Source organism: Rhinolophus ferrumequinum, chromosome 8 (assembly GCF_004115265.2).
Source record: "Rhinolophus ferrumequinum isolate MPI-CBG mRhiFer1 chromosome 8, mRhiFer1_v1.p, whole genome shotgun sequence".
In the NCBI taxonomy this organism is placed as follows: Eukaryota; Metazoa; Chordata; class Mammalia; order Chiroptera; family Rhinolophidae; genus Rhinolophus; species Rhinolophus ferrumequinum.
Window position 1 is genome coordinate 44,715,583 of NC_046291.1, and position 14,789 is coordinate 44,730,371.

The 14,789-nt window shown below is 35.5% G+C and overlaps 1 protein-coding gene across 1 annotated transcript in view; it reads right to left on the reverse strand.

The window, feature by feature from the left end:
• Positions 1-13,746, reverse strand: part of ITPRID2 (ITPR interacting domain containing 2) — a 91,697-nt gene extending 77,951 nt beyond the window's left edge. The window contains exon 1 of the mRNA XM_033111975.1: positions 13,723-13,746. The gene's annotated coding sequence lies outside the window, so the exon portion shown is untranslated. The remainder of the gene's footprint in view (positions 1-13,722) is intronic.
• Between the last annotated feature and the right edge of the window lie 1,043 nt (positions 13,747-14,789).

Consider the following 14,789-nt stretch of genomic DNA (forward strand, 5'->3'; position numbering starts at 1 on the left):
TGAATTTCCCTTATTTGACTAAAGCGAGACTTTATGAGAGTTAGGGAGGTGACGGCCTTGGGCACTGGGACATTCCAAAAAAACTGTGTCAACAAGCGTCTGTTAGAACCTTCCATCCTCTGAAGCCCTAAACTCACCCCACCCCCTTCTTTAAGCGGGGAATTACTTCTTATGGGGTGCTCCCATATGCATGTGAAAATAGATTTTTCTAATGTTAATCTGTCTATTATTAATTACTTTGCAGGCCCCAGGACACTCAGACCTAGATTGGTAGAGGATAAGATTTTCTTCCCAAGAATAGGTTAAGAGGCCGTTATACTAATCCTGGTGAAAAGACAGTGCTGGTTTGGATGAGGGTAGCAGCAGAGGGAAAAAAGGTATATCAAGTAGAATCAACAGGGTTTGGGATATGGATATGGCCAGCAGAGAATAGGGCAACATGGGAATGAATCCCAGCTCTCTTCCCAGGGCCCTTCAAAACTTAATACTCTGCTGCCTGAATGGCTTTCAAAATGTAGAGTATGCTACAAAACCTGTGGGTGCGTGCGTGCGTGCGTGTGTGTGTTTGTGTGTAGGGGGGCCCCTGGGGGGTGGAAAGATAACTCAAAAGCAGGTAACAGAATTGCTCATGGAAAAAACTGCCTTATTTAGCAAAAACATCTTGGTGGAGCCATCTTTGATTCTGCATTTGGAGCTTGTCTAAAATGAGCTGAAAATTAGACAAAGACAATATTGCCTGCATTATAAAGTGAGAAGAACGTTTTGCTGCAGTCAGAGATAGATGGATCAAGTGTTCCAAGACCAGGAAAAGCAGCAGGTGTGTGTGTGGGGGGAATAACAGGAGGTAGGGAAGGTGGCCCAGCAAGACGTCAGGAGCTGGGTCCTGAGCAGAGTGCTGGCTAGTGGCACGCAGTGCCAGTGAACAGGGATGCCAGGTGTTCAGGTTGCCACTATTTTCCATGCTGTACTGTGATATACTATCCTCGTATCCCAAGATATATACCCAAATCTTCAACCGAACTGCCTGGTGTGAATGTGTTTTAGGGAACTAAATCAAAACACATGTATTTCATATCTGCGTCCATGAAAAACGGATAGAAGCTAGCTATATGAGGAAGGATGTGTGAGATAATTCAGCAATAGTAGGAACTGAGAAAAAAGTGGGGAGGACAACCCCCCTGATATTCACCACATCTACTGGGAAGTAGGATGGAAGGTGGCGGGGGGCGGGGTGGCAGCAGGAGAAACGAGAATATTATGTTTCATGCTACATGGGAGACTCCAGTAGGGGCAAAAGTAGGGCATTTCCAATCAGCTGATGTAGGGCAAGGCAATTCTAAGCACACTGGATGATCAGGGCCACCAGGCAGCTGATGCATGGGTAAACACCTAACTGAGAATCTTTTAAATTATCTATTCAGAAAGGTAGCTTCTGAATTTCCCTATCCTTCATTTCTATACAAAAATGAAAGTACTTCTCTATTTATTAATGTAGGCTATCTTGGACACACATCTAATTGCTCAGAGCATTAAAAGAGCTAATATCTGTATCAAGTATGAGATGTACCAACTAGGTAGAAGAGCTAAATGGAACACAAGAAGACGATATTGTCAGGAATAGAAGATAACATTGTACCATGTTTAATCTTATGACTCTTCTTAATGCTTCAGCAAGGTATAGGTTTTTCGTAATTAAGACTTCTAAATTAATTAAAATGTCTAAATTGTAGTATAAAACTTGTGCTTTCTTACCTCAAATACCTACTAAGTTAGTGAAATACATTTTGAAGAAAAATATATTGGAATGTCTTACCTAATTTTTTAAAGTTTTGTTTTCTTATTGTTTGAATTATTCTCTAAAGAGACCTCCTGGAAGCAGAGCAGCTTAGAAGATAAATGATGTACCTGGAAATTATCCACATGGGTCAATATTTTAAAAATTACGTCCTTCCTTCATGATTTCCACAGATACATTATGGTATTTACCAAATTACTGGTTCTATGTTTGCCACCATGGACTCTAATGAAAAATTAGATTGTTTTCTCCTTCCGTTGTGATCAGTGTGATCTATTGTATTCTCTTACATTTCAAATAAAATTTAATAGAATCTACCATGAAAACAAACTGGTAAATGAGGGGTTTTTAAAGTTGAAAGCTGCAGATGCCTGGTTTTGAATGTCCTTAGAATGTAACTATTCTACCAATAAAAGGCACAAACCTATCTACGTTACTTTGGTTCTATACTATGGATAAATTTTTTGACTTTGTATAAATCAGGTTTTTATAGATTATGTGGGAGTTTTAAAAGTACATTTACTTACTTTTTAAGCAGTGATAAAAAATACAAGCATGACCATTGTAATTGGTCAGCAGCCTTTCCTGCAGCTATTATCTGTCCATGAACAATTATTTGCGATGGTTAATGATGTGCGGTGGTATCACTGAGATAACCTCACTTTCATCAGCCTGGCCTACTAAGCAGGTGACAGTTAAGATGAAGTATTTTTTATCTTTGAGAGATGAAATTTGTCACCAAGGCAGATTTCTAACATTATCTAGTAGAAAAGACATGCTCCTCGATTTTCCACATAAAACCAAGTCTCCATTAGCACTTGGGTATCAATTTAGTAGGCTTTCCACATACAACTTTCAAGTAAAAACTCACTATCTCTAAGATTTTCAAAGGCAGAAAGTTTTTGCAATAGCTTCACAAAATGGGAAGTAGACAAAATGTTTCTGTTTTTAGACATAAAAATTCAGGAAATGAAACATAAACTAGTTCTTTTATATTAGCTCCTTTTCCCAGTCTGTTTAATGCACTGTCTAACCAAAATTGGCTATTTTCTTATCAGACATCTCCAACAGTTTTCTCATAGTTCTCTGTCATTTGAGGAAATCTCAAGAACAGCAATAGGAGGTTTATCAATAAAATATTCCTATTCTCCTCTCCCCACCCTCAAAGCCATAGATAAGGAGTTGGACTCTAATAGAAAAGATACTATTTGTTTGGGTGTATGGAATGGAATCATGAAAAAGTACATCTTTAGCAACACTTTTTCCCTGGAGTGTGAATATTTTGAACTTTTTGGGGAGGATTTCAACAAAGAAATGTTAGAAAGAAATACTAGGCATTTGTAGGAGTAAGCACATTTTTCACAAAAATTTGGCTGAAAAAATGAGAAGTTACATTTTACCTGTTAGAAGGAAGACATAATTACTAATGTTAACATCAGTTAGCTGTTATTTGCTGAGAAATTAACACATGAGATATTATTCAGTATTTTATTCTAAAATAGAACAAGTTTGAAGTCTTGAAACTGATAAATAATGGGAAAAATAAGATTGTAGCTTAGGTTCTCTCCGCTTCAGCTTCAAATTCATAAGCTTTGTGTGAAACTTCACCCAAATTAACATACCTAATAAAGTTTCAAGTCACTGACTTCAGTCATTTGTAGCATTTGTGGGAGTGGGAAAAATGAGAAAAAATTCCTAACGCGTTTCCCGCCCACTGTCTTTTCTTCATGATAAAGGTCATGATTTTGCTTTATGATAGATTATAGACTGTTGGCGCTAAGAGAGACTCTTTCAGCCCTCTAGACTCATTTTCTTGTTTTACACAAAAGAGGAAACTGAGATCTAGAGAATTTAGATAACTTGCCCAAGTTCACAAACCTACAAATAATGGGATAGGAGCTAGAAAACATAGAGAAGGAAAGAGTTTTTTCTGTTAATTATATATTGTGGTTGATTGTTCAAATATGTTAGCCCTATAAGAGATTCATTCAGATAAGCCAGCTAAAAAGACTTGTAATTGATGTTTCTCAATATAATAAGGAAGAAAAAAAATCTAGAGCATAGAAATGAAAAGAGAAATGACCCATAGAACAAGTGAGACACAGCCTAACATACTTTGGTTTTTAAGCTTCTGGGCCAAAATCACACTTATGATCTTGGTAACCAGAAAGAATCTTGTTCCTGGAATGCTTGTAGAAACCTGAATTAGTCATAAGCTTCTTAGGAAAGAATTTATCCTGTTTGATTATCGCAATGACTCTTGATCAGAAAGGCAAGCAAGCGTCTTTTATTGTTACGGGCCTAGTCATACTGCAATTGCCGGTGTAACAGATCCTTTTGGCTGAAGAACCATCTATTTTGAATGAAGTTAGTATGGATTAGATGATGTCATGAGGTCTCTGCCTGCTCAGTCATTCTTTCCTTCTTGGTGCCAACACAACAAACCTCACATGCTTGTTTCAGACAAGTAGAATAGCTAGCAATGACACAGTTGCTAATTGTAGACGTATTCAACCAGAGAAATAAGCATAGAAAATTTCTAAAGTATCGCCAAAATCATTACTCTAAAATGTTTAAATGAGTAAGACTCAAATGTCAATATCCAGGACAAAACAACAACAGTGAAATCATGGCTTTGGAACAAATATTTGGACCATTTGATAACCGAAGTGATAAGTTTGGCCTCTGGTTTTCTTCAATCCCCAACCCCCCTCATGTAAATCTGTTACTGCTTGTAGCTGGAGGATAAAAATTCCTTTCTAATCTGCTTTCACAGGTAGGAGACTGACCAAAAGCTCCATTCAGTCCTTAATTAAAGTTTTCTTTTTTGCTAAAAGATGAGAAAGAAACACTCTATCTTTAATTCCAAAGTCTCTAGGAGCAACTTTAGTTTGATATTATATGAAAATACAACATTCAAAATAATGTCTGGCGTATTCTTGACATTCCAGAAGCATACTCGAAATAAGTGATGCCAAAAGGAGCTAAAAATGGTAAAGGAAATTACAGAAGTGTTTGACTATCATCCAAAAGATTCTAACAGAGGAAAATTTCCCTCCACATCACAAGCATCTTAAGGCTTTGTACTAAAGAATGCTAAAGATTTTAACTGGCTGGTAAAATACCGAGCAGGTGGCAAAATATTTTTGACTTGGTAGCTGAACCTTTTTACCTACAAACTTGACCATTTCATAAGTAAAAAGAGTAATTACAAAACAAACAAGCAAACAAACATCAGGAATAATTTCTACATAATAGAATTCATTCTATGTGAAAACAACAAGATTCTTCAATCTTTTACAGCAAATAAAAATTCTTCAATGCTTCATATTTGATTCCCTGGCTTCCCCTGGTGCCTCCTGCTTCATTAAAATACCGTGAACCACCCTTCACGTTTATTCTTATGAATTAACATGAAATTTGACAACACTTTCCCTTCCTCATTTCAGATATGACTCATTGCTCTTGGTGTAATCCCCTAAGGACCGGAAGCTCTACTTTAAAGTAAGGAAACAAAAGAAGCACCTTTAATTCAAGCTGGTTTATCCAGAGAACTCTAATGGTTATTATTCACTGACTTCTTAAGGACACATTATAAAGCTGAGCGCTTGAAGTGTCCTCCCTTCAGCTTTCCCTGGGGAAACCAGTGTAGAAAAGCTGGAGAGGTAACCAGACTGATAAGTCTTCGACTTGAAGTTTATCAGCAGTTCTACTTAACCACCCATTATCTCTAGGATGCTATTGGATTTTAGTTTGGGGAGCATTTTATTTCATTTTCAAGATTTTGGATCATCTTCCCTCCATACCCCTCTTACTTGGCATACAAAAAGAGATCTGAGCTATATCTTGAAAGCCTTTCTAATTTAAAACTTGACCCATTTTCTGCTGTGTGAAACTACTACCCCACCTCCCAGTCTCTCTCAAATTTAGAAAGTACTCCAAAGCTCAATTCACTACAGAAATCTTAAATCATCTAGAATAGCCCGTGGTCTTTCAAACAATATTCAAATTAGAAGGGAAAAAGAATATGGCACTCTAAGTAAAATTCTCCGTACCTTTACTTGAAAATAGGAAATAAATAAATAAATAAAAAGCCAAGGCCCTTTACTTTTCTAAATCCTGAAAAGCATCTAGTCCTCAGAGAAACCATTTCTTGATTTAGAAGATGAGGAGAGTTGAAGTTAAACAATGATCCTTTTTCCATTTCTGAAAAAAAAAAAAAAAAAAAAAAAAAAAAGGCCAGCAGAGGCAAATGCTCTGTTGGACAGATTGTTTCAGCAGATGTTCATTGTCCTAGGGAGAAAGCAGCTCCACTTTGCAGCTTAGCATTTGCAAATTTAGAAACCTTAATATTTTTCACTTGAAATGGTCCATGCGGTATGAGCGAGATGTAAATATTAAAAGCATTTATATGAGCAAATGAGCAAGTGTCTGCATTTCACTATGAAGGCCACGGAAGGCTGACCCTCTTGCTATAACATGATATGATGATGCAGCGATTGTTGCCCATCTGAGCTTTACAAGTTTCGGTAGTTTTTTCCCCCACAATCATTTAAAATGTCATCCTAGAAGAATACTGATCATTAGAGTAACATTAATAGAGGACTTGTGATGTACCAGGCACGCAAAATTATCTTATGAGGTAAGTATTCTCTGAATGCCTATTTTAAAATATGTAAACTACAGCTCACAAAGTTTCAGTAACTTACCTACAATCGCAGAGCCAAGAAGTAATGGCACTGGCATTCACATGGAAAAGGTTTGACTCTAGGACAGGGGTGGTCAAACCCTTTTTGTAAAGGGCCAGGTAATAAATATTTCAGTCTTTACAAATCACAAAGTCTGTTTTCAACTACTCAACTCTGTGTTTGCAGAACAAAAGCAGCCTAAGACAATATGGAAAAGAGCAAGCATGGTTTGTTAAAAAACAAACAAACAAACAAACAAACAAAATCTTCATCTACGGACAGTGAAATTGGAATTTCTTATATTTTTCATGTCACAAAGTATTCTTTTGATTTTTTTTTTCAATAGCTTAGAAATGTAAAAACAATGCTTACCCTATGGGCTGGACAAAACCATGTGGCAGGCTAGATTTGGCCCACTGAATAGTTTGTTGACCTCTGCTCAAGGCTCTTAATGATTGTATTATTTTTCTAGTAGTGTCTTTTTGTAATTTTTTAAACAGCTAAAAGAACTACATTTACATTCTAGCATTATCAAGTTATGTCACTTTTATCATGTAAAATTATGTTTTGGGAAATGAGATTTTGTTTTTATATTATATAAAGAGGGTGCCAAAAAAAATATAAACATTTTAAGACGGGAAAACGTATTAATATTGTAATACTCAATATACACTGATAACAAAAGATGAATAAAAGTCACGTTTGACTTCTGCAATTACAAGAGGTGCTCAAAGTGGTTACCATCAGCTTCCAGACACTTCTGATAATGGCAAACTACTGCTTGAGCAACGTTGACCAAAGTGTCCACTTGTATACATTTTTTTGGCACCCCCAGTATATTTGGTTGAATCATATGAAATTTGCCAATATTGAACTGTTTGACCCACTAAAGTAGCAATTCCATGTGTTTCAACAGAGCATGTATAAATAAATGCCTGTTTCCTTAGGAGGTAACACTTATTTTATTAGCGCTATTAAAGCATAGGCTAGTGACAAGGGGAACATTATATAAACACTTCAAACATCCAAAGTGTAACACACTAGATGATCGTTAAGGTTTCATTAGAATCTTTTCTAGTAAATGAATTATGAAAGTCTAGGACTGAAGTTATAAAGAAAGGGGAACACAGTATTATTACCTAATTTCTGTGACAACTACTCTACTGTGTTATCTCATTTAGTTTCCACAATTAATATAGGGAGGGGGCATGAGGACTATTTTTATAGAAGGAACTAAGAGGTTGGATTCCAAGCCTGCTGCCTATGTGTCCCAAGACACAGGATTCAGGCTGACGTTAATCAATCACACAGAGCAAACTCTCTGAAAGATCTGAGATTCCATTAGGACCATTCCTGTTGTTAAGCCCACGGCAAATTAAACACAGGTTGTACCTTACATGAGTTACAAACTAACCTATTCTTGCATCTCACTGAAGTTAAAGATAAACTTACCATTGTTCTTCTACCCTCCTTCCTCCCCCTATACCAGTGAACTTTCCATGGAAGCAGAAAACACATATAAACCCTAGCCCAGGGTATGGAGGGGGTCTCTCTTCCACTAGCAATTAGGATTAGAGACCACCACTGTCTATGTGGTGGCCTTTGTTTTCTTACTTACTCTCTGCTAAATAAACTTACTTTTACTTTAAAGTCTATATCCACTCACCTTTGACTTCTTTCCTACATGAAGCCAAGAATCCTCTTTTCCTGCCACACAATGACACTGTGAGATAAGTATTTTTACCCAGTTGGAGCAAATCTAGGTTCTTGGAGACTAAGTATAACTTGCTCACATTCAGAGCACTAACAGATGAAAAAGCCTAGACTTCAACAAAGAAAAAAAACACTCCTTTTTGTTTTTCTAAAAGACAGTTTCACTTGCAATCTGTCAGCACCACTAGACTTTTAGGATAAATTTTATTTTTCAAGTTTATTGCTAGAAAATCAGTTGTAAGCCATAGTATTAGTATTTATCTCATTTTCAGTAAACTCCAGAAAATCCACTCATAATTTTTAAACATCTTTGTAGCCACATTTATGTTGCTTCTTTGGAATTATTTATACCAATATTGCTCTAGTAGGTAAGATCTCAATTTATTCTTAAATGGAAGAGAAGAGAAAAGTAGGAATGAGAGCTTTTGGTAAATGTGTGTTAATAAGCTAAATAATTACTTAAAATTAGGTTTACAAAGTCTGAAATTTTTCGTGCATCAAATCCTGTTTTTCACATTTTAAGGTATTAGAACATTTAACGCCTGCATATACTAAGAAAACGATTCTGCACATACTAAGAAAACAAAATCAAGTATCAAGATCAGAATATTAAAATTATAATACTTTGCCTCATTTATGCTTCTTATTCCCTATCTAAAGAAGAAACCCAATAACCTCATAATCAATAACTGTTGAGGAAAAAAATTATAAAACAGGTAAGGAATTCTAAAAACTTCCCCAGAGACAGAGATATCCACCAGAGGAAAAGAACACTCAGAGTTACAGTTAAACTGGAAAGATTATTTTCTTCTTTTTTAGTTTTCTTTTCCCTTTCTTTTCTTTCCTTTTTCCTTTTTTCTTGTCATAGCAAATAAAATAAATTTGAGGCACAACTGGCCTTCTTCCTCTCATAATTTTCCATCTTTACTTTTACATTTTTTTTCCCTAACTGCCAGATTGACTTTTCTGATTAACATTCTTTCAATTCATCAAATATTCTATTTCCCTTCATTCAAAATTTACTTTAAAGTCAGTCTTCTCTAGAATGCACACTGAGCAAGATAAGAATAGAGACATCTGCCAGAACGTGAAGTTCAGAAATGAATGAAAAGGTTCTTGGCATTCCTCAAGAAACAGACGGTTTACATGAAAAAAAAAAAAAAAGTATGAACAAACTTTTGCAACTATTTATAATGCACCAGATTCTGTTGTTGTTTTGAGCATATACTAGATCAGGATGAAAAATGGTTGAAGGAAAAGGGGATTTTGGATCTACTGATTTCCACTAGAATGTAATCACTATGAAAGTAGGATTTTTGTCTTATTCACTGCTAAATTTCCAACATAAAACAGTTTCTGGATCACAATAGGTGCTCAATAAATATTTGTAGAATGGATGAATGATTATTGAAGAATGACTTTGGACATGAAATCAGGAGCACAGCAATTACACAGATGATATTATTGTCTTGCATTAATGAATCCTTCTTTAGCCACAAGTAAAAGTAATGAGGGAAATAGTCTACGAGTCATTCTGACAAAGCACTATTTAGTAATATGGACATGACATGAGCTTAAAGGTAATGTGACCATTGTCATTTTGGTACTAGTAACAATCAAGGAAGGAAAACTGGACAATCCAGTCAGATCATGATTCCTAGACTTTATATAGGCAGATTCCAGAAAGGTCCATTAAAAAGTAGGTACGATCCTATAGGCCAATATTATAAATACAAGGAATGAAGGCACATGAGATTTCAGGATATTCTGAAAACAAAAATTCTAACCCATAATTATGTATTTAGTCACGATAAGGTATGTGAGACCTGTAAAGCAGGGTTTCTTAATCTCAGCATTATTGACATTTGGAATCTGATACTTTTTTGTTGTGGGAAGTGTCCTGTGTATCGGAGGATGTTTAGCAGCATCCCTGTCCTCTACCCACTAGATGCCGGGAGCACAGCATCCTACACCCTCTGTTGTAGCAATCAAAAAATATCTTCAGATATTACCAAATTGAGAACAACTGCTCAAAAGGAAGGAAGAGAGGAGAGGCTGCAATCTCAGATTTTAGAAATACTTAAAAGCAAATGAGGGGTAACAGAGTTTACCACCTCAAAATGTGCCTTTTTGGGGGATATTGATTATTTTAAACTGCTTATTTTTAAGGAAGGACCTTTGAACTTCCCCCTAACTGCCTAAAGGAGTTTAGATAGAGGGCCTGCTCCAGGAAGGGAGCTATCATCATAGACAACTATAATTTAATACGAATTATAAGTGTGTAATAGACGGGGAGGAACCCAGCAAGGCCCATTGATCCAAGTCCTCTCTGTGTGCAATCCTTAAAGAAAGGCCAGCAAACGTTTGTTTACCAAACATTTGATTTTCCATCTCCATGTAAATTGTCTTCCTCCCCCTCGAAGTGCCAAAGCACTAACACCCCCCACCTCCCCACCTCTGTTTTCTTCTTAGCTCAAGATAGCACAGAAACCTCAACTAACCAATTTGCCCTGGGGAGTGGATATCCTTATGGAACCCTCAGATGTACATACATAATTAAATTAGGCTATTTTTCTCCTGTTAATCTGTCTCATGTAAATTTGATTAGACCAGCCAGAAGAACTAAGAGTGAAAAGGGAAAATATTTCCCTTTCTCACACGAACACGGAAAAAGGAACTTATAAGAATGATTCATTATCATTGCTGTTGAGGTGTTAAAAATCCCAGTTTATCAAACATTTTAAGGACAAAAGAAAGGAATGTTTGTAGTGGCTTATTAGAGCAAGATAAAGTTTGGTGCTGTGTATAGATAAACAACAGAACAATTAAAATTACTAAAATATTTTGCATATATCTTCTCCCGTTAGACAAATAATCTTCTAATATTATAAAGAGACCATTTTTAGGTGAGAAGAGGTAAGAAAGTACTTTATATATTATTCTGAATTCCCAAAGTTAGGTAAATTACGTATCAATAGAGTATGGGAAAAGTAGCAATCAAAGGCATAAGATTTTAGAAATCTTTGAAATGATGTTTAAGAGTTGTACCATAAAATAAATTGTCCTAGTTTTCAAAAAATAGGTGGTCTTTAAAAAAATTGATAAGTGACTTATTAAGCATTCTTGAAATAATTCTAGAACAATGAAAGAATGATGAGCACCTGCAAAAGAAAAATTGTCAAAAACCTTGAGTGCACTATAAATGAAATATGTCAGATTAACTCATACTTGACTGGGTTTCTTGAATTGCAGATCAAAGTATTACTATACATAGAGTGTGTCTTGATTTCCACGAAGGGTTTTGTCAAATACTCTTAAGCTATCTGTGTTCTTGCAGACAAACTCAAAAAGTATAGGCTGAGGGATACTAATGTTTATTTTCCCTATACCACCACCTTCACACACTCACCCTTGTTATAATGCTTTTGGAAATCTCTAGGACTCCTCAAAATAATGTTTCCAAGACATTAGATTCAATAATCAAAAAGTGCTCCTAAAAGTCTATCATATCATGGGATTTCAGTCACTGTGATCTATAACCAAGGCAATTCAGTCTCTTAATTAATGTTGCACAAAAATTTCACAGATTGATTTTCATCCCAACCTAGATGGACATCATTCTTTCTGGGAAACTTTTAATCCACAGAGAATCAAATCATATTTTAACAAATAGTTAATTTTTGTTTAATTAAAAAAACCTCAAAATCAAGATATTTTGCTACACTATTAAATATTTCTTTTATAGTTAGTTCATTAATATCACAATCGCTCTGTTGTACTGACAAAGAAACAGTGTGCTAGATATGGGAAGAAATCAGCTTGTAAGATAGTATATCAGTCTGACTTTTACTCCACTCCACCCATTCCATACATTCACCTGCAACCTGGTCCAGTAATTGCAAAAATGAATAAGCAAAAAATTTACCAGCGCTGATATTTTGAGCACCATAGTACCAATAATATCAAAAGTATATTTTTAAGGCAAAGAATACATTTTGACAACATGAAGAAAGGAATGTAAACCAGAACAGAATTGTTTAATTACATCTTACCTGGAAACAAATGCACAGTTCCAGCAAACGTGGTAGGTAGTAAGTCACACCAAGTATACATAACTACAAACCATGCACTTATTTAAATGGACTGCTTCAATTTTACTACTCTATAAATAAAAATTACAGTGTAATGAATTGTGATAGCGGATGATACTGTGATTCTTTTAGTTAATTAAAAAAAAAGTTTAGGAATTCAAGAAAGGAGACTGCAGTTTGACAAGTTAAAAATAAGTGGATGGATTGTAAGTCATATTCAACTATCACTTCATCAACATTATTCCACACAATAATTTCCTTAACCAGAGTATTGGTTCACTTGTGGAAAACCCAAATCATATTATCAGGTAAAGGCATGCTACAATGATTCCTTTCCAGCTGCAACTAGGGTTCATATTACACAGGTCATATTTATACTCAGGTGTCTTCAAACTCTGAACAAATGGAAACTTACCTAATGAGACAACAAATATTTGACCTGACTTGTATCCATTTTTGATGATCTGCCCTGTAAAGGAAATATATTTCCTAGGAAATTCAGAGCCATGGAAGAGAGGAAGTAAAATACGACTTTGTAAGAGAGAATCAATAACAGTGCCCAACTAAGTTCCTCTGCACGTTTGACAACACTTGTTTCCATATGATAGTGGAAGCAAACTGTGTGATGTTATAAGTGTAAATTCATGGGTTTGCAGAGTTCGACCTAAGCCTATGAAAACATAAACTACTTTAGAGTGGGTGGATAATTTGACCCAACAAACTCAATTCTCAAAGTCCGTTTCAAGCACTTGTCCCACATCATTACCCAGAGGGAGTGCGGCATTGGTGAGCCTGGGAGCAACCAACTTTAAACCAAAAAATGCTATTTTCTTTCCTGAGGAAGAAGGGTGACTTTTGTATATATGACATCTATTAGTAAGCTTCAATGAGTACAAAGACCCTGATTTTATCTTCATCTTTAAGACAAAATCATGAAGAAAAGAGCCAACAGAAATATACAGAATATTTTTTTAAGAGAGACAAGTGATCAAGTTATACATAAGATCAACCTTTTTGCCTTAAGAAGTTAACAAATATAATGCTCATTTCTCAATTGGAAAGAGTCAAACAAGATTTGAAATCTTTTCTCCAAATAGAAATAGTCACTATTGCTTCCATGGCAATGATTTTAATATTTCAATCCTAAACATATTCACAACTTCTTGGTTTACATTTATTTACTACCCTGAAATCAAGAAGAAACAAACTCTAGAGCCAGTTTCTCAGACATCTATTATTATCCCTACCTCTTTTTTCTTTTTCTCAGAACCTTTAGCTGGAAAAATAAAAATCAATTTGGAATGATTTTACACGAAGCTATCCCAAGTAAATAATCATTTTAGAGCCACTCATTCACTCAACCTAAAAGCATTTAAGTGATTTAGGAAAAGTTAAGCATGAGGAAGAAAGTAACACTTTCAAATCCAAATCTTACCTGGTATATTGAAATGGAACAACACCCCTGAAGGTCTTCTTTGAGCTCCTCTCCTCAAGGGACAACTAAATCACAGCAGCCTATATTCTTAAACCCTCAAAGAAAAATCAGGAAGCTGGATCTGTGCACATAATGGCCTGCATAATGTAAGAAAGCGCGGTTTCTTGGCAACTAGAAAACAATCCTTTTCAATTAACTCACAGCAATTGGCCCACATTTGTTGTTAAACACTGAATAAAGAAAATGTTTTAAGAACTCAAAGGAACCTGCTAACAGCTCACCGAGAAAGTCAGATCAGTTTGTTCATTCTGAAAAGCATTTTTAATTAATTGACTACCTATTCCAGTGGCTTAACCCAAGAACTTTTATCAACTTACCTGTCTCACTTCCTGTTGCATATTATTTACTTAAAACTCCAATCCTGAATAGTTGCACCCATTGTTGCAGAAACACAGTAAAAGGTGAAAGGTAATTCTAGCAAACCTGTGGTATGTAATGTTATCTGGTCTTGGTCATTTTGCATACCATATTTGTCTTTCTAAAACATCAGCTTAAATGTTGCCCTGGATGCTCATTAGGATACATAACTCAAAGCAGTTGTATTTTCTCTTAGCATTTTAAAGACCACCTCCAGCAGGCACTAATTTTAGGTAATGTGTAAGAAACGCAGCTGGGCGAGGTTGAATTTGTGCTAACTTACCTGTTTTGTGAGTTCACATGTACTTATGAGAATATGATGAAATCTTTCGACAATATCTTAGGGTGCTGTGAATTCTCACACACATATATATTGGAAAATTTATATATCAAATTGGAGTCCCATATGTGGGACTCTTCTTTAAGAATATTTGTTCAAACACGGAAGTGGTAAGCAAAATACAAATTATACATAGATAATTTTTGCTGTCTACCATTGCAAATAGTAAAGTTTTAACTATCTAGTGTGGTTGTATTTCCCAAATGAAAAGACAGCTTACAATGAAACAAAATAAACTAACAAAACAGAAACAGACTCAGATACAGAGAATAAATTCATGGTTGGGAGAGGAGTTGGAGAGCTGGGTGAG